The sequence below is a fragment of the Pinus tabuliformis genome, chromosome X, assembly GCF_031772625.1.
Source record: "Pinus tabuliformis cultivar Carrire ecotype Pingquan chromosome X, CPIR1, whole genome shotgun sequence".
In the NCBI taxonomy this organism is placed as follows: Eukaryota; Viridiplantae; Streptophyta; class Pinopsida; order Pinales; family Pinaceae; genus Pinus; species Pinus tabuliformis.
The window spans coordinates 1,116,570,764-1,116,598,377 of record NC_142308.1 but is presented as its reverse complement, the minus strand read 5'-3'; the positions used below and the strand labels follow the sequence as shown (position 1 = coordinate 1,116,598,377).

Here is a 27,614-nt window from a genome sequence, read left to right as displayed (position 1 = left end):
AGTACGAAGAAGCGAGTTAATCATTGGGTAAGAGCTTGTGCATTTTATTTGAATGGTATTCCTACCGCAACATATATGAATATATTACCGTTAGGATCAGACAATATGTTGTTGGGCATGGATTGGTTGTATATTCATAGAACCAAGGGGGATTTTTATGTAAAAGTTATTGAGTGTGTTGATGACAATGGGGAACCAAGATTTTTACAGGAATAGAAGAAATCCACATCAGTTATGATGGTAACAACTATGCAAGCAAAGCGTAGCCATAGGAAAGGGTGTATGTTATTTGTAGTGCATATTTCTAGTGATAAGGGTAAGAAAGTTGAGGATGAATATGCCTTGAGAAGGTACGCAATTTTACAACAATTCAAAGAGGTATTTCCTGAGGACATTTCAGAGTTGTCACCTCACCAGGAGGTAAAATTTTCTATTGAGTTAGTGGTAGGGGTAGCTCCAACATAAAAATCACCTTACAGGATGAGCAGACCTCAGTTGGTAGAGTTAAAGTGATAGTTGAAGGAAATGTTGGACAAAGGATACATTAGGCCGAGTGTATCACCATGGGGTGTACCAATATTGTTTATGAAGAAGAAGGATGGTACTCTTAGATGTGACCCTCATATTAGCCTCACCTTTATTCGACTTCCATCCAGGATGTGACCCATGTCCTTCTCCAACTACATTAAAGTTATTATAAGGAACAATCTTCTCTTTCTCACTTGCATCCTAAGTTCTTGTTCACTTCGGTTTCCATTTATCTTTAGCTTTGTATTTCCCTTTCCAACCTTGCTGAGACTCTATCTTACACTTTGATTTCTCATAATTTCCAATTACTTCTTCAAGTGACTTAGGCTCATCATACTCAATCCGATCTTTAAATGCTAATGGTATTCCACTGAAAAATATTTGAACTATGGCTTTTTCATCCTTAAGATACGATACATACCTCAATAATTCTAGGTACTTAGTCATGTACTCCCCATCTGTCATTGACCCCATCTTCAACTAATAGAACTCCTTATATTGATTGTCATAATACCTCTCTAACAAGCACTTCTTCTGGAAAAGCCTCTTGAACTCATGTCAACTCAACTCCTCTGTTCTGATGTCTCTAACCCACTTCAAATTTTCCCACCAGATGTTTGCTTTCCCTTTAAGGCTGAAAATAACTATTCTAGCCTTCATGTTCTTTGTGTAGTTAAGAAACTAAAATAATTTATTCATTCAAGCAACCATGCCTTTGCATCTTTTGACTTCTTCATATCTCCATTAAATGTAGGTGGCTTGACTTTCTTGAACTCATCTGACAAATATCCTCTGTCTCTGCTCTTGTAAGGATGATATAAATGATGACCATGATACTTGTTTGAACCAAAAATAGAGTAAAGCTCATGTCCACTGCATTTACTATCAGGGGTATCTAAGAATCTTCCATCCTTAATGGTATCATCTCTGTCTGACCTCTGTCCATCATGAGATGTACTGCCATATGCTAGACTAGTCATGTCTTCTGGTCCATGATTGTTTCTAAGCAGTCCTTGTCTCTGAAAATTTGAAAAAATATAAAGGATAAAGCATTGACCTCTACTTCTTTATCCCGTGTCCTGGCAAGTCTTTCTTGTGATTGAATGATTCTATCATTATCTTCTTTGCAACATCTAATTTCTTCCTTCAAACTTCTCAAAGTATCTGCTATGTGAGGGGAGTAATCATCACCATGCTACTCATTTGATTGATAAGTGGAGTCTCATTAACTATAATCCACCATTTTTCTAGTCATATTTGATCCTCTTCTTCCTACAAGTATACCATGTCATCTAAACCCAAATATAAACATAACCAACATACCTCAGTATAGTTCAGGGGAGGATATCTCGTCTGTAAGATCAATTATAATAACATAATACATGTATAATCATAATCATAAAAATATATCGACATCATCTTAGTCATCATCTAGTTAGCATGCATTATTTCACAAACTATAACACTGACATGCATAAAAAATACATATACATCTGACATGCATTCATGAAAACCTCATCCCAATAACAACATCATCAACTTCTTCATGACAACAAAACTGTAACAATTACCACTATCATGCATACATAAAAATCACATATACAACCTGCATGCATGCATGAAAAAAAAATTTCACCCATCTAGTCCAAGGGTTAAATAATGCTCTAATACCATTATGTAACACCCTCCTCCCACACTTACCCAAACTTACTAATCCATCGGGGTAAATATGTGACGAAGAGTTACTATGATAGGAATCAACTCGCTCAGTATAGTTAAATAAGTGGAATCGATAAACCAAAACTTTACTAACCTCCCTAAGATGCTACAAGACCCCCAGGAGCTAACCAATCACTCCAGGTGCCCAACCCTGAGTTAAATTAGTTTTTCATTGACCTCACATCTTAGGGACTATAGACTAATTCACTCAGTGATGTGCTAGTGACCTCAAGATCTGAGCCATTTTTTCAGGGGTAGGATCCATACCTTTTCCCAGGACTTAATGAAACTCTCATAAATGATAAATAACACAGAGATGATGCCTCTAATTGAAAACTTGAACAAGGAATTAACCTAACCCATTTCAACCATGACAGACATTTCGTTAAACACATCATGAACATGTAATCTATAGGTCATAATTACATATTTGAACATAAGGGTCTCATACTTATCTGAGAATTGTCAAGAAGGTCTGATGTCCTCTCACAATAGATTCATTATCATCTATTAGGTCATACATTGATTAACCATTCATTTACTAACTAAAACATGATGAGAGCCATAACTCAAGTTTGTCATAAACCATGCTTATAACTAACATATAACTAGAATAATAACACTAATAGAAAAACCATTAAATTCACATAATAACAAGTATAAATACTCAAGAAATACAAAAGGAAAAGAGCTCTTATAAACGTATGAAAATCCAACCAAGTTAGGGGCTTCCACATACCACCCGACCATAGATTAGGCTGAACCAAATCTTTCTTTCAGCCAATCACCCACTTGCCATATTCCAAGCATAAATGTGGGACTAACAACAAAACAATTAGGGCTTCCTCATGCTTTACCATGTATCCCAGCATTACCGGTTAAGGGATTCCTAGGCCCAAAACCCTCATCTATACAAACAGGCTTTACCGTATATCCCACCACCACTAGTGAAGGGATTCTTAGGCCCAAAAAAAGAAACATACACTACCAGGCTTTACTACAATCCTACCATTATTGGTCAAGGGATCACTAGGCCTAAACAAGCATAGATGCCTCGAGATTTCTTCACCAATACCTTGAGGAATTTTCCCCTCTCCACCCTAAGGCTTTACCATGTATCCTGCCATTATTAGTCAAGGGATTCCTAGGCCCTTAGGAATTTTCCTGATACCACCTCATCCAGTTCCCAAACCATTTGACAGTCCAGCTTAATCAAATGAAAGAACCCCATCACACCATGGTTATCTGGAAATGGAAAGGAAATGCTGAAAATCACTGTCACACCTAGAAAAAACCATGATAATGACAACAAGAGAACTAAATACACACATGCATCTACCATGCATTCGAAAACTAGCAAGGAAATCATACATGCAACTCAATACCTACAAGTAATCTCCCTATATCCACTTGATCCAACTCTTACTTGCTTGATCTTTGCTTCCCTTTTCTTTCTTTTCCTTCATTTTCCTTCCTTTCTCCACAACTAGAGTGCTCCAAGAATGCTCTGTGTGCAAGAGTATGAGAGAATAGAGAGAATAAAGAGAGAGAGATTTAAAATTGAATTGGCTAATTCTAACTCTAACAAAAATTATGAACTGATCCTTAGAAATATTTTTTTTATATTTGAGGCCTCTATTTTTTTCAATTTTCATTATTTTCCTTCAATTTTCTCGTCACATGCAACATGTGATCTTTCACCTTCCTTTTCTCCTATTTTCCTTTATTTCATAAATAAAATGCCAATTAAATGTCTCTTTTCCTTTTCAATGCTTTTGCCATTGCCAAATGAACACCCACTAGGATGTCTTGCCCAACATTAAGCTTGGAATAAGTGTCCCATGACCTTTGTCTTATTTTTCTTTTATTAACTTTATTACATAGATTTTTAACCAAGGTTGTTACACTCTTTCTTGATGTCTTAGATTTATAGTTCAATGAAACGAGAAGGGTATTCTCTCTCGTGCATATATATTCCATTATATGTTTAAGAGAAATGATAAATTTGATAAATGTATATATAAATTAATTTAATTATATTTTAATGTGGAATTTATCTCGGTAATACGTAAAACTTAAATAGTTTGTTCCCTAAAGAACACTTTAAATTCAAATTAAAATGATCTTATTGAATTTGGGTGACATATATGAGAGCAATGGAATTAAGATTTTCAGATAAGTTAATTACTTGTGTTCAGTGGTTGGTGATGAATAACCGTCTAGTCTGAGGGTTTGCTAAAATCCCGAAGAAAATAGAAAAGCTATTTTACTAAGAGGTGAAGGAAGAGCCCAAGGCCTTATCAAAATAAAATGTTGTTACATGAAAGGGACTAATCAAGCTTAAAAAATTGGACAACATAAAAAAATATTTCATTCTATTCCATTTAATCACTTTTCAATCTGTTCCAGTTTAAAGATTCAAATGGAAAACATATAACACATTTATGAGTTTTTCTTTCAAAATCTAAAACGCATTTTCCTTTTTTAATTCAACAGTGCATATTAATATTAATTCAATATTGCATATTTATATAAATTTAGATTTATGCTCATTTCAATTTTATTAAATGTTAATTAAATGGTGAGAGGATATAAATTCACCTTAATACAAACTTTCTTTTAAGTTGTACTCTTTATATATATATATATATATATATATATATATATATATATATATATATATATATATATATATATATATATATATACATATACATACATACATACATACATACATACATATATATATATATATATATATATATATATATATATATATATATATATATGGGAAATTTAGCATAATTCACTTGTCAAATCAATAATGGGATAACTATTGTTGGCTACAATCTGCAAATGCACGCTCGCTCATCACTGTTATTCAAGGAAAATTAGGTCACCTATAATTATCCTGTTGGTGGTACTTAAGGGGGGCAGACTTTCATTCATGAGAGATGCCTCTAGGTCTTGAGCCATTAACCTATTTCCTTATGTAAAAAAAACTAGCTATTAACCAAACAAAAACAATTTTCAAGTATACTATAAATTTCAATTTTAATGTAATTTTTTTTCAATATCAATTTTCCTATATAAAAAAAAACAATAATAAAATAAAATAATAATATTCTAAATTATTGAAAATTAAATTAATATTTTATATACAAGGGAAAAAACAAATATTTACCTAAATGACCAATGATAAAAATATAATGTTTATATTTTTTAATATTATTAAAAAAATTCCCCGGATGCGGGTGTTCGCACGGCAGAGGAAAGGAGGCCACATGGCCAACATGTGCCGCCTCAAGGTGATATAAGGGAGGACACACAGAACGCCGCCGAGGTATTAAATACTAAGGCATTAGCTCAGAGTCTTCAATGAAACCTAAGGTGAACTGTAGCGATTGTAGAGTGCATTTATGGCGCTCAAGGTTCAAGAGAATGGCGAGTTGGTTAAATTTGAGATGGGCAGGGGGACGAACCATACTCAGAGTGAGAGGCTCGCTGCGCAGGCTGGTTTGGGCAATTTCCTCCTTCTGGCAGACGCTGCGGATGTTACAGGTGTTGCGGCTGCTAAGGAATATTTCGCGCCTATCCTCCCTGGTGACAGAGCTGCGGGTTACATTGTGTTATTGCCAAGAGGCGAGGAGAGAATACTTTGCTGCGTTGGGAGGAGACTCGAGCAGGGGCTTCCAGCGATTGAAGCTCTGTTCTTCACCGCCAGCTCCTCTGCCAAAATGGTCAAGCCAAGGGAAAGAATGCCATGTAGACACGACTCTGGTCGAGGGAGCTCCTCACGCCATCCAGCAGCGGATTCCCACCACCATTGCTGCTGTTGCTACTGTCACAGAAGAGTTGGGGCTACCCACATGCAAGCTTCCCAATTCATGGACGCGGGCAGCCCTAACTCAGAACCACCCTCCCTTCCAGCATTTGGCACTGCTGTTTTTACTCTTGGAAGCATTAGTGCTCACCTCTCCGTCCTATTCATTAAGGATACCAATGAAAATGAAGACGGTGAGGGCAGCAGGGCAACGCCATTCGCTGAACATCCGGCAATTGATGAGGAAAGAACGGGAGGAGATCCGGAGCAGGCTCCCGCCCAATCTCAGCAGCTGAAAGCGTCGTCCTCCAAGAACGCTACAGAGGAAGAAGGGGAAGGCGTCCCTGAGTATTATGGATGGGTTCCAATCATTGAGGAGAAGCCTGAGGAGTAGCACTCAGCGGCAGGCTGCGTCGACCATCTTTTTGTTCAGGTTCTGTTTAAGTCTTCTGGCTCGTTCGCTATCTGTGTCTGGGTATGGGATAAGTCACATGTTTATGTCTGAGTTTTTAAGGTTCGTGTCCAGGTTTCTATATGCTTTGTTTCAGTTAGTTGGTCGCCCCTGCGAGGGCAGTTTTTGCTTCAAAGCCCCTGCGTGGGTGTTCATGGTCTGGAATGAAAACTATTATGTGTTTTGATGTACTGGTTGCAACTCCGGAGGGAAACGTCGCCCCTGTAAGGGCTATTTGGGAGTTGCAAGAAGCCAACCCACAGTGCCACAGTCGGCCTTGGGCAACATGTTTTTCTGTCTGTAATGTTTATCTGTACATAATATAATATAATAGCATAGTTTTACTGAGAAAAAAAAATATTATTAAAAAAATTACAATTATATATAAACAAAATATTACAAAATTACTTTAATATTTTCAAATTTAAAATCATTGATGAGTAGCCATCAAAATAAATATATTATTATCCCAAGTTCATATTGCTAGCATAATTTGGAATATTTTTTTTATAATAGTTAGAAAATAGACAATAAAATGTTACATGTGATAATGTTATGTTATATTCGTGCCTTACCCAAATAATAGTAAACTATAATAGGTTCTGAACCCTCAAAGAATTCCACTAGATTTATTTACTCTCTTTCTCAAACTGGTTTAATTGCCACTAGTGATATCCTGGCTCATTAATTAAATCATGACTTCAACTTGGGATTCTACTAAAATGAATGGTTGCGTTCGAATGACGATGCCATTAAGAAGTTCACTCGCAATTATGGGAAGAAGAGCAATTCCTGCATCACAATTTCACGATTTATATACTAGCATTTGCACTTGATGTTGCAAAGGAAACACTGTAAGGCATATAGTGTGGAAGAACAACGGCATGTGAATGGACATTGTTGAAAGAAAGGGTGGATGATAATGTTGAAATTATTAGTTATGTTTATTCTGAATATGGTTATTGGAAGAGTAGTAACATGTGAATGGACATTGTTGAAAGCAAGAGTGCACGTTAATGAATTATAGTTGAAATTATTAGTTATGTGTATTCTGAATATGGATTTTTTGTAAGTAATAGTAATGGCATGGAGAGTCTATCCATTATCCATGTAGTTGTTGTTGTTTATGTGAACATGTTTTTGTACATTATTTTAATGTTTTTTTGTTTTGTTTTTTAAACAATTTTGAGGGACAAAAGATTGTATAAGATGTGATATTTTTCTTCCGAGATGTAATTTTTCCATATGCTACCTATTTATGGTGTTATTAAAAAATCCTAGTAGATTGTAATGGGGGAGGTGAAAAAAACCATATGACATTGTGAATAACATCATGGTTTTCATTCCCTATTTGAAAATGCATCAGAACTTGTTGGAGTTATCGAAGACTTGAAGAAGCAGTAAAGTACTTGAGAAATGTATATTTTGTTAAAGTGATGTAGAAGTATTATTAATATTTGAAATATGTAAATTAATTGTGGAAATTCATTAGTAGTAGTTTACATGGAAAAGGTTATTGAAAATAATAATTAATAAACAAGATTGCATGTAATGGTGGAAGATGAAGCTAAGTGGTATACATTAGGTGGAATTTACAGATAGTACAATGTTTGTAATGAAGAATGCCTCTCGATCTTGAAAGATGATTTTTCAAGTTTCAATTGAAAAATACTAGTAGTAAATTATAATGGAAGAGGTGAAAAAAGAAATAGAACATTGTGAACAAGATTGTGGTTGTCATTCCATATTTGAAAATGCATCGAAACTTGTTGGAGACATTGAAGACTTGAAGAAGTAGCAATGAACCTGCAAAATGTATATTTTGTTAAAAATTGGAATATGTAAATTAATTGTGGAAATTTATTAGTAATAGTTTGCATGTGATTTGTGTTAAAATGAATTTGGAATGAATGGAAATGAACTTACCTTTGTCATATGGATTCAAATATTGTTAGTAAAAAATACAAGGCGAGAAATGGCATATCGAACACCATTGAAGATTTATGCGTAGTTGGAGATGCATATTTTTTGATTTCCAGTCCGCCCATATTTTTCGCATTCTATCACGTTGATGAATGTGGATTATGCGTTTCAGAGCAGATTTTATTTGTAGTAATAATTGTATAGTTGGATGGAGGCGGTATAATGGTACTTCTGGATTTGGTGCCGGTAGAAATATGTTTTGTATATTTTGCAATGTAAGAATTGATGATTCAATTTTGTCATAGTAGTTATATAGTTGTGCTATTTCTGAGTCCATATGTCCTGTTGAAAAAGAAAGAAAATGTTAGAACCAAGTATATAGAAAATATAATGAAAATGTAATATTTACAACCATGTATTAATAATAATTAAATTTGATTATTGTCCAAAAATATGAAAGGTATGTTATGAAATAGGTTGATCTTAATAAATATAGGAAACCTTTTGGTGATGTTAATGTATGGATTGGAGGAGATTGTTTGGACGTGGCAGTGAACGAGGAAGTTCTTCTGCTTTTCTTTTGTGAGCAATATTTTTATTCTCTTTCATTTTATTGTAACGATCGAAACTAGATGCAGGGCCATTAGGGGAATTTTGAGGTCTAAAATGGGCCTCCTACGGAAATTATAAAATAATAGTGGAAATAATAAAATAAGATTACATTACATCATCCAATTTTAGAGGGAAAAAAGACAAAACTATTTTTTCAACTCGTATTTTCAACTTATCTCCCTATGGGTTTACTCAAATTTCGAGCAGAAACACTTGTTAGATGCAGAATTTGATTCCTCATCCAAGGAGTACCGATGTTGCATACTTTCGATGGACCCTGCTACATGAAAAATGAGAAATACATGAAAAATGTGATTGCAATCACTCTTTTTCATGTATTTCTCATTTTTCGTGTAGTAGGGTGCATCAAAAGTATGCAACATGGGTACTCCTTGGATGAGGAATTAAATTTTTCATCCGTCGAGGGCTCTCACTTGAAATTTGAGCAAAATATTAGGGAAATAAGTTGAAAACACGAGTTGAAAAAGTAGTTTGATTATTTTATTATTTTTTAATATTTGTACTTTTTAACTCCAAAAATGGTGAATCATCCCCCGTGGTTCACATCATCATCTTGAATCCTATTGTTTCTTGTAGATTTTATTTTGGTTGTTCATTTTTCTTTGGAGGCCCATTTTAGATCTCAAAATTCCCCTAATTAAATCTGGAGATCTTGTAGAGAAGGGACTCTTGAAATTGTTGTGAATGTGAGACCTTGGCATTCAATTTTTCTAATGTCAATTGTTGCTTTTGGCAGTGTCATACCTTGAGATTTATGTATGGTTAATGCCCAAACCACCTTTAGTGGAATTTTCTTACGTCCATTTCTTTTTATTGCTGGAATAGGCAAGTGAGTGGGATTTCTTTCATCCCAAGGAGGCCCGATGTATTTGGGAAAAGCTACAACAATAAATGTTGGAAGTTGTGGAGGTGTAGTTGATTCTTTGTAGAAGATGGATATAATTTCTCCGAGGGAACCATTAACAAGTTCGACTGAAATCCAAAGGTTGGAAGTTAGCATCACTTTTTGGCCTCTGCATAGTAACACAATTCGCTCAAGTTGCTCGTCTTCTAAGGAAATGTTGGAATATGTGTTGTCATCTTTAGCAATGGATCTTGTGACAGGAGTGTAAAGGGATTTTATCATTTGCTTATTATGGAATGTTGTTTGAGCATTGGTTGGAAATAGATGCATGGTATCATGGAAAGAATGTATTTCATCTTCTGATAAGAAGGAATATGTACGCGACATGAGTATGTTGTAGTCATCAATTGTTGGATTTGCATTTCTAATGTTCAGGAGGATGTTCCTAAAAGTAAGCTGTGTGATGTTGTCACCTTGTTGATGAAATATTGTGTCTAATGTGATGACTGTGTTGAATGTGTTCCACAGTGCACTTCCATGGCTCGTGCCTACGTATAGAGGTATGTCTTTGACGGGAGGTAACTGGTCGAGATCCCCAACTAATATAATGGAACAACCACAAAAAGGAGTGTTTCTTTGCAGTGGAAATGCCTCTTGAAGACACTTGTCAATATGGCTGAGAAGCTTTGGCCCAATGAATCTCATTTCATCAATTAGCATGTACCTGATATGCTTAAGTTCTTCTTGGAAATTTACAAGAGCACTGCCTTCTAAGGGCATAAGATCCTTTATAGGAAGGTGTAGGGCGGAATGGATTGTCGATGCTTATATGTTGAAGGCTGTAACCCCTGTAGGGGAGAGGAGCATGATTGGTGAAGGTTCCGGGATTGCAAGGGTTATGAGCATTTATTTGATGCAATTTATAAGGAGGGATTTTCCAGTACCAGCAGCGCCTTGTATTATCATTCTGAGAGCGGTTAAAATATCCTTCTTAGAAAAATGATTGGAAATAATATTTAAAGATTTTCTTTGCATTAGAGATAATGTAATAAGGGTCACGAGGACATGTTGATATGTTTGAAGAATGTGTTGGACAAATTGGCTTTTCTCAATGAATTGTATGGCATTATTTTGTAGATGTAATGGGATAGTGGTATGATTCCAGTTATGGTTGTCATCAAAGCCATGAAGGCCAAGCATGTCAAGGTCATTTATGAGGATCTTGTTTGTAGGGTATAATTGGGAGAGTAAATCCCATTCATTATTTCCATGGTGTTTGGCGGATTGGTTTCATGAATAGTTGAGTTATCATTAGAAACAAATTCAATATCAGATAGTGTGCTATGTTGATGCCAAGATTTGTAGAAAGGATGAAATGTTTGCCAATTTGTGATGAAATTTGTAGCAGAATCTCTTATATCTTGTACGATATGGCGAAAGGGTTTGTATATCATAAGTTCAACTCAACAAAAGTCAACATAGAAAGATTCTGTTGTGGATGGTATGGAGGAGTAGCATGGTATGACCTGAATAATTACTTTTGTAGGTATAAGTTTCCATTTGTTTGTTTTGCGACGAGGATCATATGACCATGATATTGCTATTTCTATAAGTGATGTGGATTCTAGGGTAGATGGGCATTGGATATATGTATCTATGATGTGTGGTGATGTAGAAGAGTCAATGTTAGTTTGTGGAAGGCACATATAATTTTTTTGGATTACATTTAAAGAAAAGAATGATCGACTAGACAATGTTAATGGTAATTTTTGTATCATATGGCAGGTTTCTTGTGCTCCAATGTCATGATCAACAAGGGTTTCTGTAAGGAATTTTCGAAATGCAGATGTTTTTGGGTCAACATTGGGTGAAGCGAGGAAAATTCGACATAGCATGTGGTGGAAGATTTCAATTTTTTTCTTCTTTGGATGCATATTTTGCGATATATTGTTGTACAACATGTATGGAGAGTACTGGTTGGCAGTCAACATGTGCATGCCAAATAGATAGTATGGTAGGGTTATGGGTATTGAGTTGATCATCGTTGCGAGCAAGGGTGTATGTTTTTTGGCCATTGGAGTCAATGAATAAGGATGATTTTGGATGTAATTCCCATGGTGCTTTATAGTGACATTCAAATGAGGATCCTTTCTTTCTTAGGCATGTGCTTTCGGTGCATTTTGTGTGATGTTCAATGCAATTGATGAATTGTTCATAATCATTGAAAGGATTGGTTATGAAAATATGCGGCGTGGACAATAGAAAAGGGTCTTCTAAATTTCTCTGAGTAGTTGGTTGGTTTGAAAGAGAAGGAATACGAGGGTTCCAAGCTAAAATATATTTGTCAAAGAATTGTTTAGCAATATCAACTGCTTCTATGTCTTCCCAATTGAGGCTTTCCATATCAGGTGCATTTTCTATCCAAAGGAAAACATGGATGTGTGCAGATCCTCTATGTTGCCATTCATACCTATTAAGTATGCATTTGCGTAAGATAATTTTGTAGTAGACGAGGTTTGATGTTTAGAGATTTATCAAAGAAATGCGGTAGAATGCGTACTTGTACCAATAGTCTTTTGTCTACAAGTGTTTCTCTAAGATAACTTCACGAAATGTTGTGAATCTAGTGCATATATAGTGATTTTTAAATGTGGGTTAGAGATAATGTTATCGTTTCTCCATTTTTGTTGTTTTGCAATATCAGAAGGTTGACATCCAGACATGACTGTATGAAGACCAGGCCATTTTCTATCAGCTGCACTTAATGTGAAGGAGAATGTGGGGCAGTCGAGCTGAGATGTCATGTCCGTTAGTTAATTTTTAGCTTTGTGCCAAAAAGATCTTGTGCCACATAAACAACAACCGAATCTCATGACTTGTTATGCCAACTGCTCGTTTGGAAATTGTTCTAACAGATGTTAAGTAGATGTTGGAAAGTTATCTGTGATGTTCTTTTTTTACAAAAACGGAGGTTGTTGAATCTATTATCGTAGTAATGTATGAGATGAAGTGTGTATTCATGTAATTGAAATGCTTTCATTCTTAGTTGATTTGGAACTGCAGCTCTTGTGGGGAAAGCCATAGAGAGTAGACCTTCTGTGTTGTATTCATTGATTGCGGATAGGCCAATTGGTGGCCATTCAATTGTAGTATCAGAATGGTGGTTGTAAGCATGTAAATAATGGCGTATTTCTTGGATTTCTGTATTTGTATTGGGAATAATGGGTATGAATGATGATGTGTGGTGTAGGGATGGGTTTGTGAAATCTTCAGTGGGCTTAAGTGGTGGTTCAGGTGAAATGTGGACACTTTTTTTTATGGTATTGGAATGGCGAAGGGAGGACGAGACATCGGTGGGGATTGCTGGTAAGGATGCTAGTGTGTTGTTATCAATACAAGCATTCTTATAGTATGGGTCATTTTCCAATTTGTATTCTAATGCACGAGGACACGATGTCTACTGATAATACAATCATAAGCATGATGGTCATTACTATGATGGGTGACAATTAGAATTTCCAAGTCTTCAACATTTCATGGCAATATGTTTGTGATTTTGTAATGTCTTGTGGAAAACAAATTGTGTGGCCACTTTATTTATATTGGCCACCACGTGCATGTGTTACCTGGAGTATAGGGTTAACCCTAACAATGAGAATTTATTCTATTTTTGAAAGAGATATAAGGACAATTGGCTGAGGGCCTGGGTCCATGTTGTTTGATAATGAGAAGTGATGACCCTTTGTTTTAGATATGCATCTGGAGCAACAATAAATTTGGTTTGAATTGTGGATATGTTTTCCAAGATAAGATTCAAGACAAATGGGGCATGGACATTTAGATGCAAGTTTATCAATCTTTGCACGAAATTCTTGATGTGCTTCATTAGTGTAAATGTTGCTGAAAGCATGTGCAATGGAGGGGTTAGGGCAATGAGGTAAGGATGTATTTGTTTGAGAGGTTTGCTGAAAAGATAAAGAGTTTGATAATTGCAAAGGAGGATTGTTTTCGGGGTGGGAATTGGGAAATACAAAGAGGCTTGATGGAAAGTGTGAATTTTCACCATACGTATTGGATGATGAATATTGGTTTTCCTTTTGATTTTTGTTTTTTTGAAATTCTACGACACCTTTTTTTGCCTAATAAAGCTCACGTCGACCTACATTTATTCGTTCTTTATTTGTTGCATAATATCTTTAGGCGCGTTCATCATTACAAGAAGAAGAAATTTACACAAGTTATGGTACCTATAGGCAAGAGAGGGTAAAACAAGAATGTTATTTGGAGAGAACAACTATGTTATTGTATAAAAGCGAAAGAGGAGAAAGAAATTGAAGTTTTGAATAGTTTATATGAATTTTTTATTTGCATAATGTGTTTGAAAGAACATTTAAGTAATTTTCATTTATACATGTAGATAGTTGCATGTGTAATGCATGAAGTTACCCCATTTGTTAAAAGAAAGAAGATGAAAAGAATGAGAATAAGTGTACATACACAATGCTAGATACAATGGAGGACGAATATTTATTTCAATACTAAATAAGAGAATTTGGCGAGAAGGCATGCAATAGTATATGGTGCAAAATTGTATTTATAAAATAAGATAATAGAAACTGTCAGAAAGAGAAAAATACATTTTACGATATTTATCTACGATATCGACATGTTATCAATTTCTCGAAGGATGTTGTTGCATTCTATTGTGAAATGCAAGCTTTCTTCTTTCATGATAACACATTTCAACTGTGGTATTCCTTTAAATGTTTCTGTCTTCACTGATAGTGTGAAGATATGATCTGTCCATAGTGCTTTGGAGACAATTTCCTTGATTAGATCTGGATCTGAGGATAACAAATAGAAGTCTTTGGCATTAATCCCAAGAATTGTATATCTCGCGTCTTCGAAAGCAACAGTTGAAGCTAATTCACCAATGTGATCTTGTATGTCGATCTTAAGTAAGTATCTGTAATCACAATCAGTTACTTCAGCATTGCATTTTGGGCAAAACCACATGCCCGTATTTTGTGGAATAAGTTTTTTCATGCATTTTTTCCCATCAATGATGGATGGGAAAGAAATGTAGTAAAAATTGTCCATCCTGGTTTTTGATATTGTGCCCTTCAATTGGAAGAATGCTGGTTTCTCTGAGGAATCCATACTGTAAATATCAGCAATTGTTATTTTTTTTTGTTGATGTCCAAAAGGAGCTAAATATATTGTTGTCAAGGATGTAGAAGTTGTAGTGGAACCTTCTTTTTTAAACCATGACTTTAGCATGTGGGCCTCTTCAATGCCAGGATCTACGAGAATAATGGATCTCGTTGTAGTGCTAAATTTTTTTCCATTAAATTCTCCAACGCAAGTAGACTTGATTATAATGATGGGGTTAATTCCTACAACACATAGGGAGGATATTTCTTGTGATACGACATCAAAATTTCCTCTCCAAAAGATCACATCCATGTTATACCTAGACATGTCTTGAAGTTGTAGTGTTTGTTTAGTAACTTCAGAGCCGTATTTTCTATGTATAGTGCACACACTGGAAATGTCAGTGACAATACCAAAAACATCAACAATGGAGTTGACGTTTGTTTTTTTGATATCATTGATTGATTTTATATTAAATTGCACCATTGGATTATGTTCTTTTTTTGCTGGAAACATGCTCTATGGTAGATGTTGCATTTATCAAAATTTCCCAATCATTTTTTAAGTGGTTGTATTTCTTATTAGCCATTTTCACATTCCCCTTAGAGACAATGTAGACATTTCCAAGTTGGATTTTGTCAAAAAAATAATCAGTGACATTGTTGAAACAAGTCATATCTATTTCTCCACCTTTTGTATCGAATAGGTCAAATCCTAACACTTTACCGGGTCTGTATTGATTCTGAAATTGTCGAAGAGCTATTTTTCTTTAAACGTTTCCTTTTATGCACCAATTTGAATGGTAAGCATTCAGTGCTTTGATAGGAATTTGGACTGGCATGATGGATGGGGTTGGAGTAGTTGGAAGAGGGTAGTGCCTTTTTTATGAAGGATCTTGGTTCGATGAGGAGGGAGTGTCTTCTTCAGAAGTGATTGGGATACTCATATTTTTTGGATTACCAATTAAGGGTGTAGATGAAGCAGAAATCTCGAAGTCTATTAGCATTATAGACCTACACGGAAAATGAGAGTCATAGGAATAATTGTTAGAGTCGGAAGTGCTATCGATAAAAATGTTAAAGTTGAAATAAGGGGTTTATATCAAACTTACATTGATGGACCAATAGCTGAAGTAGTCCAAATTTTAACATGTATAACATAACCCTTTTGTAGCAAGCCTATTGCTACGAGGTCATTGAAATCTATTGGAAGCATAAGGTGTTTCATATGTGTTCCATCAGAGATGGTAGTGCGATATCGTGGAGTTGAATTTTGCATTGATTGAATGGGTTCAAGTTCAACAATTTGTAGGCATGTTTGAATATGAGTTGATCCAGAGAGCATTGAGAAAATAGCATTCTTAGTAAGGTTTGTTGTCATTTTCTGAAAGTAGAGATAACAAAATAAGTACTATACAAAACAAAACTCATAAATGTGGTTTGTTGTCATTTTCGCGTAAGATGTTTGACATTCACTACATTCCTATAACACTACATGAAAATTTATGAACTAAAGGGCAGGAAGCATGTTCAATTTGTTTGTAATTGAGTTGTTATCTAGGCTTGTAAACATAAAAATGAAGATATTTATGACAACAACTTCCATATGATCATTCTCTTTCAAACATAGTTAAAACTGTAAATTAACAATTTCGGAAACCTGCGCATGTTAGAAACAATCAGACATGCGTAACATGCTTAATACTATAAATTGAAAATTTCAGAAACCTACGCATGTTAGAAGCAATCAGGCAGGCGCCCTAGCACCCGGTGATAATAATCAATAAAGCTATGCTGATTGCACATGCAATTAGAATAGAACCACTCTATGTGTTCATTTTTTGGGAGGGAAAATTAGAGGATGGGAAGCATTAGAAATTAGCATGACCTTTTAACAGGCCTGTGACATGATGGTCATACATGCTTGCTCAGTTATTAATGGTTGATGGTTTTAACTTTTACCTAATTGTAAGGAAATTACCTATGTATCATAACTTCAAAATGCATGCAGGTTGATGGTTTTAACTTTTACCTAATTGTAAGGAAATTACCTATGTATCATAACTTCAATTTGGATGCCAAAATGTGAAAGAAAAAATACACAACAGTTCAAAATGGAAAATAGAGGATTACAGATACTACAGATATGATACAACATAGAATGTGGAGCCTATAAGTTAAATTTTGTTGAAAAGATTAAGCTTGAAAAATTCTTCAATCTCTCCCCTTTATAAATAATTAAACATCATTGATTATTTTAACAGAAAAATGTGTACAAACATTTATAGGCACACTCCTTATACCTCAACCTTTTTGGTTTCAACTTTAGCTTTGGAAGTATGCATATTTATCCAAGCTTCAATTCTTGCTTCTGCTCGTTGATATCTAAAATTTACAGACAAAGAATAATTATGAAGAATAAGAGGATAATGGAAGTTTAGCAATAATATAATCATATTATATTGTAAAGTATTGGTGAAACCATGCTCAAATCAACTGACAAAGAAAAATGCAGTCTCTGAGTATCTGAAACAAACAAATTGAGAAATAGTATGATGCTTAGAAGTTCGAGATAAAAAAAGCATTGGAGATGTTTTAATGAAAATGTTTGAGGGTGTTGGAAGTATTCGCCATGACACTATGAACATTTTCGGGACTGTTAGGAATGCTTTCAGCGAGACACATCAAAGAAAAACAAAGAAAAGTCTAAGGGGAGCTTCTAACATAAACTACATCATCCTCATGGCTCAATTCATTGCATGAAGTTTCATTTATCACATAGACTTCCCAGACATTGAAACAAAAGGAAAGAAGATAAAATAAATTATTACTTGATTGGAGGAATGATTGGACCTATAATAACAAATTCGTCTAGCAAATTTTTGAAAGAAAAATAAAGCTAAAAATGGCAGAAGATAAAATGACAACCATGTTAAGGGAATGGAAGATACAAATATTCTCAAGTGAAGGAAAGATACAAATATTCTAAGTTACTGTGAAGAAAATATATTAACAATGATGCCATTCCTATGACAACTATATTAAAGGGACCTATAATAACATTGCTGCAATTCATATGACAAATATGTTAAAACAAGGACATATAAAAATATTATAAAGTGTAGAAATTTCCTACCGAGCTAGCTCTCTGCTACCATGTAGAAAATCTGTTGTAGGTTAACCCGATAATGCAATATAAATTAAAGCAAAATACTATAACCCACTTCTACTATCAAAGTTTGTGGAAGCTTAAAGATCGAACTGAACACATATAACCAGAAGAAGAAGAATCAATGCACAATACACATGAAACTACTTCGGGGAAAGCCTCAGCTAAAAACCCCACTATCTGTATTATCATACAAGGTGGAAATACACAGGAATTATGCAAATCCTTAGCTCTCACTGCTAGCCAGCTCTCAGTACAATCCTCACAGATTCTCATAGGGAATCTTGGCTGCCCTCCAAACTTCCTCGTTGCCCTCCAAGCTCCTATTTCCTTGTGTTGTTCCTCTGGAATGATTCTCCTTTACCAAGTGGAAAACCAATCTCACACACAGTCTCACGCACTGTCAGAACTGCGCAATCCCCAAGGAAGTATCCTTCTGCATGCATGATTTTTCTTTATATGAGAAAACATGCGACTGATAGTACACTTTCCTTGACTTTAATATCAATTGGGTCTTTCTCATAATAGACATGCATGAGTTTCTGATGAGGGAATCTTTAGTTAACTAGAGTACACTAGATGAGTACATGCATGCATCAACTAACTAATAACTCACAATTAGTTCCTCAAATAGTTTGGAACTAATTTAACTGGACTTAACTTAGTAAACTGAGTTAACTAATTACAACTCAAATTAACTCATTCTTATCTCCTTAATTTAAGGGATAACTATTGCATGACTTAAGAAAGACTTCTAACTTGAATTTTTCCAACTAATTAATCCATAATGAATTAATTAATTATTTTCAGGTAGCCGGTGAGACTAAATTCGACTTTAATTCAAGGATAAATAAAAATTGGAATATTCTTGTTGCCACATTTCAGCACTCCCTCTCAACAAGAAATGGATTATCTGCAACCCCAATCCTATCTCTATGGAACTCGAATTTACACTTTGATAATGCCTTTATCAAAATGTCAACATCTTGCTCCTCTGTCGAAATATACTACAACAACATGATCCTCTCGATTTGTGAAAAGCCACGGGCAAAAAATCTTGCCTTATGCTTCTCCACACTACAATCAACAACTTGCTCTACCTTGTAAAGCCAATGGGAACTCACAACTGACTTGCTCTCCGGTCTCGGAACCACTTCCCAAACATTGTTACGAGTTATGGAGTCATACTCCACCATAGCATCAACCTAAATCGACTACTACACTGCTTCCTCAAAGGAAGATGGCTCGGTCTCAACACATTCCCTAGCAAGGGCCATGTATCCAGTGTACCTCTTAGGTGACCTCCTCTGTCTATGCTGAGAAGATGGTTCTCCCACATTCTCTCTCGCATCCTTCAACAATCTGTCAGCTTCTCTTGTGCACTTTCATCCATCTCTGGAAGACTCTGCTTGAGTGGATGTCTCCACTCTTGGAACCTCTGCATGCGGCTGCTCCGCATCAGTCTGAGGCTCCTCTTCCTTAGGAACCAACAATTCCTCCACAACTTGTACTTGGAGCTCCCTCTCAAGGGAAACTTGCATGGCCATCTGCTCATCAAACTTGAGATCTCTGCGAGCCACTGTCCTTCAAATGGTAGGCAAGTACACCCGATAGTTGTGAGGTCTATTAGTGTACCCCACAAGTATCCCCAACTTTGCTGTCAGCTCAAGATTCTTTCATGCATCCTTTTTCACATGGAAATATATCGATGAGCCAAATATCCTGAAGTGACCCACATCTGGTCTCTTACCGAAGAAAGATTCCTTTGGTGTCTTCATCTCAAGTATGCAATGCAAGCTTCTATCCTGAAAATAGACTGCTGTGTTTCATGCCTCAACCCACAAGTGAAGTGGTAGGCCTTGGTCATGCAACATTGCCTGTGTTGCCCCTACAATAGTTCTGTTCTTCCTCTTGGCCACCCCATTTTGCTGTGGGTTATGAGGTGCCGTCAACTCTTGTTTAATTCCTTCCGCTGCGCAGAAATCCTTAAACTCTTGAGAGACATATTCTCCACCATTGTCACTTCTCAAGGCCTTGATCTTCTTCCCTGACTCTTTCTCGACCAAAGCTTTGAAGTCACAAAACTTTGTGAAGGCTTGGTCCTTCTTCTGCATGAAATAAATCTAGCATTTACGAGAATAGTCATCAATGAAAATCACATAATACCTTTGCTTCACTGTGGATGTTGTTGAGAATGGTCCACACAAATTAGTGTGAACTCGCTCTAAGATAGCCTCTGCTCGACTGTCTCGATCATGAAAGGAAAAATTGGTGTACTTTCCCAAGGTACAAACTTTGCATGTGTGAACTTGCTCAAGTTTACCTTTGGGAAGTCCTGTAGATATTTGTTGCATTATCTTCAAACCCCATGATGCAAATGGCCCATTCGCTTGTTCCACAACTCACCAATGTCTTGGCTTTGCACCAATTCTTCTTTCGTACCCAATGCTGCACAATCATCTACCTCTATTTTATAAAGATTCTTCACCCGAATCCCTATCCTCTTGGTCTGACCTGTGGCTATGTGTCGTAGGAATGCCTTTCCTTTATTGAAGACAACATCGTAGCCTTTGTCCTCCAACATCGTGACCGATACCAAATTCTTCTTCAGTCTAGGCACATACTTCACATTTGTCAAGATGAGAGGATCTCCATGCTCCCTCTTAAAAGCAACTGTGCCCACTCCTGAAACATTATACTTTCCATCATCACCCATCTCTATGCGCATCTTGAGGTCTTTCTCCTGCAAGGTACTGAATGAAATTTTATCACCGATCATGTGGAATGAGGCTCCACTGTCAAGATACCAAACACAACCCATCATCGATGACACCATGTGTGCGATGAGGGTAAAGTCCATTTCAAACTGAGAGGCCAATGCCTCACCTTCCAATCCTTCCGAGGATCCCTTCTTGGACTTCTTCGATGGGAAATTAGTCGCATATGTCCCATCTTGTGACAATTAAAGAATCTCACTTTAGACATGTCACCCTTCTTCCCTCCATGAGAAGAATTCGATTTGGAATGGGAAGCCTTCCCCTTCCCTTTCCTTGCCTTACTTGCTAAGGCCATATTTTCTTCATCATCATTCTTGGAGGAAGAACCATCTCATGTGCTCCTCCTGATCTGATCCTACATTAGATCCGACCACAGTCGTTCCTAATCCGCCAATTTCTCCCTTCCATTCATAGAGTCCTGGTAGCTATTCTAGCTCTTTTGAAGGCCAAGGAGAGCGAGGCTCACCATATCATCATCGGCAGTGGTTATTCCCACACATCCAAGCTCATCTCTGCAGGTGGTGAGATTGTTCAGATATGTGGAAATAGTATTGCCCTTCTCCATCTTGATTCTTCGAAGCTTATCCTTGAGCGCCAATTTCCTTTGGTCGCTACTGTTCTGGTAGAGGTCCTTCAATGTCTTCCACATTGAAAATGGAGTATCCTTCCCATGCAGACTTGAGACAATATGGTCTCGAACTCCCTCAAGGATGATCTGTCTCGCCTTCGCCACAAACTTCTTCCACTTAGCCAAGTTTTTTGCATTATTTGAAGCTAGCTTTGGGATTTCTTGATCAATGAATTCCTTCAAGCCATTGTCTTCTAATACAACCTCCATTCTATCTTTCCATGCTATGTAATTTGAGCTACCTTCCAAGGCATACTCGAGTGTCAAGCCATAGAATGCCATTGGCCAACCTTGAAGTATGATATGAATTATATTTGCACCTGTAACCCTGAACTTTAAACTTCGAATTCTCTTCTCAGTATACTATTCACAGCTCTGATACCATGTAGAAATTTCCTACTGATCTAGCTCTCTGCTACCATGTAGAAAATCTGTTGTAGGTTAACCCAATAATGTAATATAAATCAACGCAAAATACTATAACCTGCTTCTACTATCAAAGTTTGTGGAAGCTTAAAGATCAAGCTGAACACATATAACCAGAAGAAGAAGAATCAATGCACAATACACGTGAAAATACTTCGGGGAAATCCTCAGCTAAAAACCCCACTATATGTATTAATATACAAGGTGGAAATACATAGGAATTATATAAAGCCTTAGCTCTTACAACTAGCCAGCTCTCAGTACAATCCTCACAGATGCTCACAGACAATATTAGCTGCTCTCCTGCCTTCCTCTCTACCCTCCAAGCTCCTATTTCCTTACGTTGTTCCTCTGGAATGATTCTCCTTTACCAAGTGGAAAACCAGTCTCACACACAGTCTCACACTTTGTCAGAACTGCGCAATCCTCAAGGAAGTATCCTTCTTCATGCATGAGTTTTCTTTATAAGAGAAAACATGCAATTGATATTACATTGTCCTTGACTTTAATCTCAATTGGGTATTTCTCAGAATAAACATGCATGAGTTTCTGATGAGGGAATCTCCAGTTAACTCGAGTACACTAGTTGAGTGCATGCATGCATCAACTGACTGATAAATCACAGTTAGTTCCTCAAATAGTTTGGAACTAATTTAACTAGACTTAACTCAGTAAACCGAGTTAACTAATTACAACTCAGATTAACTCAATCTTATCTCCTTAATTTAAGGGATAATCGTTGCATGACTTCAAAAAGACTTCTAACTTGAATTTCTCCAACTAATTAATCCATAATTAATTAATTAATTATTTCCAAGTAGCTAGTGAGACTAAATTCGATTTTAATTCACAATTTTAATTCAAGGACAAATTAAAATTGGAATATTCTTGTTTCCACATTTCAACATAAAGTACTGCAAAGAACTTCTAAAAACAATATTACACTGGCAACATTCAATGGTAGCATTGTTTCTGAGACAATAATATTATAGTGAGGACTTGGGTCTAAATTCCACTACCTATTGAAAGGAAAATTATAAAAACTTTCAAAAAAACCAACAAGTCTTTTGAAGTCTTCAAGGTTGACTAATTCAAAACAGGGGAGCAGGGGAGGTTTTGGAGTGTTGAGAACTATATAATCCTAGGTGTGTACGTTATTGGTTGTTAGAGATAAACCATCTTTATCCACACTTCTATGTAGTGTTTCAACCATTCTCAATCCTTCATGTAGATGATGGGTATGAGGATATGCTGAGAAAATAAGGTGATGTATAGGTATGTTATTCCTAAAATCTATATATTTTTTGAAAAAGTTAGTTGTTTGAAATTTTTGTGGAATGATATCAAGAAGGGACAAATTGAGATTCTAGAGTTTGTATGTGAGCTTGATTCTTTGCTTAAGAATAGACCATTGATGGACTATGGAATTGATTGCTCATGAAATGCTACTGTTGGAGTGTTGAGAACTAAAGGCTGCTAGATCACAAATGGCATTACTGCTACCAGATTTAATATAAATTCCTCTTCAACTACTAAGACAACAAAATCTTATGTCTGCAATAACCAAAAAATTTGATGAAAAGATATTCACTGGCAACATTATTTCAGAGACAAATAGATTATGGTGTACGCATATAGATACAATTGCAAGTAATTTATCACTAAAAAATGAAATAAGGTTTGATTATATACATCTCCTTCAATTTCAGAGGAGGAAAATCACATGATGAGCACTGGGGAGAGAAAGTGCACAAATCTACTTGTGTTGTGCTTAGTTTCTAGACAATATTTTTTCTGTTCTTATATGCATATAGATATAGTTTATGTATGGTTAATGTGTTCCATGTATATAGACATATAGTTGCAACCAGAAATTTGAAAGGTCATCTCATGTTAGCTTTCAAATTTTTTGCCCGCTCTATATATTTTAGGAAAAGGTTAGTCATTTGAAAATTTTGTGTAATGATATCAAGAAGGGACAAATTGAGATTCGAGAGTTTGTATGTGAGCATGATGCCCAGCATGAGAATAGACCATTGATGGTCTATAGAATTGATTGCTCACGAAATGATATTGTTGGAGTGTTGAGAACTAAAGGCTTTCAGATCAAAAATGGAATTACTGCTACCGGATTTAATCTAAATCCCTGTTCAACTACTAAGACAAAAAATATTATGTCTGCAATAACGAAAAAAATTGATGAAAAGATATTCACTAGCATCATTATTTCTGAGAAAAAAAGATTATGGTGAGGACTTGGGTCTGAATAAGTTCAAATCTACATAGACTCTATAAAGACTCTCCAATTTGACACTTATAGATAAAATATATAGGAAATTAATGATGCCAAACATTATTGATTAAAATCTCAAATTTCTCATCACTCAATGGGAGAACTAGAATTGGGAGCCTGCTTTGGTTTTCCAGTAAAAAAAGTAGGTTGAAGACTATAGAGTTATAGGGAATGTGTTGTGTAGGTAACATCACTAAAGGGGATGAGATGAAATTAAAATACATAATGTAGGTCATTTCATTCAAACAAGTGAGATTAAATAAAGGAGACAACCTTATGATAAGATGATATACTATATAATTGATACAATATCACTATTTTTAATGTGCTATAAAAAATTGATTCTTAAATATTTTAGATTATAATAATATTATTAAAATAATATAATATATTAATATGAATATATAATTGAACCATATGTTGAGGACTTGGGTCTGAATTCCACTACTTATTGAAAGGAACATTATAGAAACTTTCAAAAAAGCCAACAAATAGAAGAAGGGAAACAAGTTTGTCAAAGATATTATATTCTAAGGCTGCCAGATCACAAATGGAATTACTGTTGCGAAAGATTGATTTGAAAAGTACGGGTTGAAAACTCTCCCTGGCAATTTGGCAAAGATTTCTTCATTGAGAAGTCTAGACCTAAGTTCGTGTATCAAGATTTAGGACTTGAGCAAGGACTTTCATAGTCTTCCATCGCTACAATATGTGGCATTGAGTTCATGTCCGATGTTACAAGGAAAATGGATGGATGTGATAAAGAAGGTGAAACCATTAGGATAATTTAGTTGATGAAAATCTAGTTTCTAAAATGGGTTTGTGTTTTTTTGTTTGCCAGTGCGACTGCCAGATCATAAATGGAATTACTGCTACTGGATTTAATCTGAATTCCTTCTCAAGGTTTACTTATTCAAAACAGGGGAGCGGGGGAGTTGTTGGAGTCTTGAGAACTATAGAATCCTTGGTGTGTACGTTATTGGCTATTAGAGATAAACCATCTTTATCCACACTTCTATGCAGTGTTTCAACCATTCTCAATCCTTCATGTAAACGATGGGTATGAGGATATGCTAAGAAAATAAGGTGATGTATAGGTATTTTCTTTCTAAAATCTATCAACATGAATCACAATTGAACCTATCCCCACATTTAATCAAGCTATGTCAACTATTGTCAAACCCACAATCACTAAGGAAGTTTAAAGGTTGGCTGTGTATAAGGATAGTCTTTTTTCTTTTCTTATATGCATATAGATATAGTTGCTATATGGTTAATGTGTTCCATGTAATTTGAGTTTGATAAAGGAGGAGTAGCCACATTCGTATACTACATAACCCAGGTGTTGGAAAGTGCCTCAAGCTATTGAATTTACCAGAATCAATTTCAAAGCTTACATCTTTACAAAGATTGCAAATGCCTCACTGTGTTGGTTTAAGGCAATTTCCAGAATAGATTATGGTGTATGCTTATAGATATAGTTGCAAGGAATTTCTTAGTAAAAAATGAAATAAGGTTTAATTATATACATCTCCTTCAACTTCAGAGGAGGAAAATCACATGATGATCAAACTATACCTTTTCCTATTGCGTCCTTGGTAAAATGGAATTCGGGGTAGATTTTCTTAGGAATTAGGGTAATTTAGTTAAATGAAAATCTAGTTTCTAAAATGGGTTTGTGCTTTTTTGTTTACCAGTGCAATGATTTTTCAGAGCTAGAATGGATTTCAAGCTTTGACCCATTCCTAGAAACTGGACCGACCTATCCTTATGATCCTGATTTTGGAGTTGAAGTGAAGGGAAAATATGAAGAAGGGAAGAATTATGATAAGTTCAGAAGCCTGAGTCCTACATCGATACTGGGGTAGAATTATGATAAGTTCAGAACCTTGAGTCCTATATCGGTTCTCGAAAGCAGCTCTGGGAATATTTCAACTTTTAATCCAGAAATAACTGTACCAGGAAAAGCAAGAAGTAAGAGGTTTAGAGCCCCAGTTCGCAAATGGGCTTCTAGGATTATTTCCCCAGCCTCCTCAGATGTGTTATTGGAGAATGGCCCAAACTCTTTCTGCAGTGATTCAGGACACTTTGTTGCCAAGCCAATGGAACCTAAACCCCTAAATAAAATCATCAAGACAAACCACTAGGGTAAGAAGAAGGGGCAAGATTCAATTCAAGTTAGGAAATGCTTACATTGTGGAGTAAAAAAAACCTCGCAGTGGAGGGCTGGGCCCAAGGGTCCTAAGACATTGGGTGATGCCTATGGTGTAAGATACACATCTAGTAGGCATGAATTTCTCAGTAAAAAATGAAATAAGGTTTAATTATATACATCTCCTTCAATTTCAGAGGAGGAAAATGCATGGTATGACGATAGTTCATGATCCAAACCAATATTTGAACATTCCAAAAACACAACATGAGTGTTGAAGCAAGAAAAGGACCATAGTAGGTCCAACCAGAAGGAATTTCTATGCTTGCAAAATTATATTAATAGGTGACATGCCAAAGTGAGTGTTTTGAATTGAAGAGTAAATGCATGGGACTGTTTCAGGCATTCGAGAAAATTTATAACACAACCCATGATTACAGAAGGACTACAGATAACTAGTTTGAATTCACAGCTCAAGTTTCAATCTTGAGTCTTCTCAACTTCCCAAACCAAAATATTAATGCAGTTTTGAAGAATAAAGTCATTTGAAGCAGGCACGAGGAACCAGTTGAACCTACATTATGAATTCAACAAATAGGTTTGGCTCCATTGTGAAGGGCTCCCGTCAAAATACACTGAACCAAAAGTTGCCTCATTGTGTTGGTTTTGCAGAGCTTTCTTCATTGAGAAGTCTAGACCTAAGTTCATGGCATTAATTTTGTGTCCGATGTTACAAGGAAAATGGATGGATTTGATAAAGAAGGCAAAAACCATTAAAGAGGTGGACATCAGGAAAAGAGAAACTTTTCTTCAGAAATGGCTACCTCAAATACAGTAGCAAGAATCAAGAGGTCTAGAGCCCTAGTTTGCAAATGGGCTTCTAGGATTATATCCCCTACCTCCTCAGATTGGTTATTGGATAATGACCCAAACTATTTCAGAAATGATTCAGGACACTTCATTACCAAGCCAGTGGAACCTGAACCCATGAAGAAATCATCAAGACAAACCAGGACACTGTGTAATGCCTACGATGTAAGATACAAATATGGTAGGCAGGAATTTATCAGTAAAAAATGAAATAAGGTTTAATTA

At 35.8% G+C, this 27,614-nt stretch overlaps 1 pseudogene; it reads left to right on the top strand.

The window, feature by feature from the left end:
• Positions 1 to 13,142: 13,142 nt before the first annotated feature.
• The window catches only part of LOC149143731 (uncharacterized), a 56,119-nt pseudogene continuing 41,647 nt past the window's right edge, over positions 13,143 to 27,614 (top strand).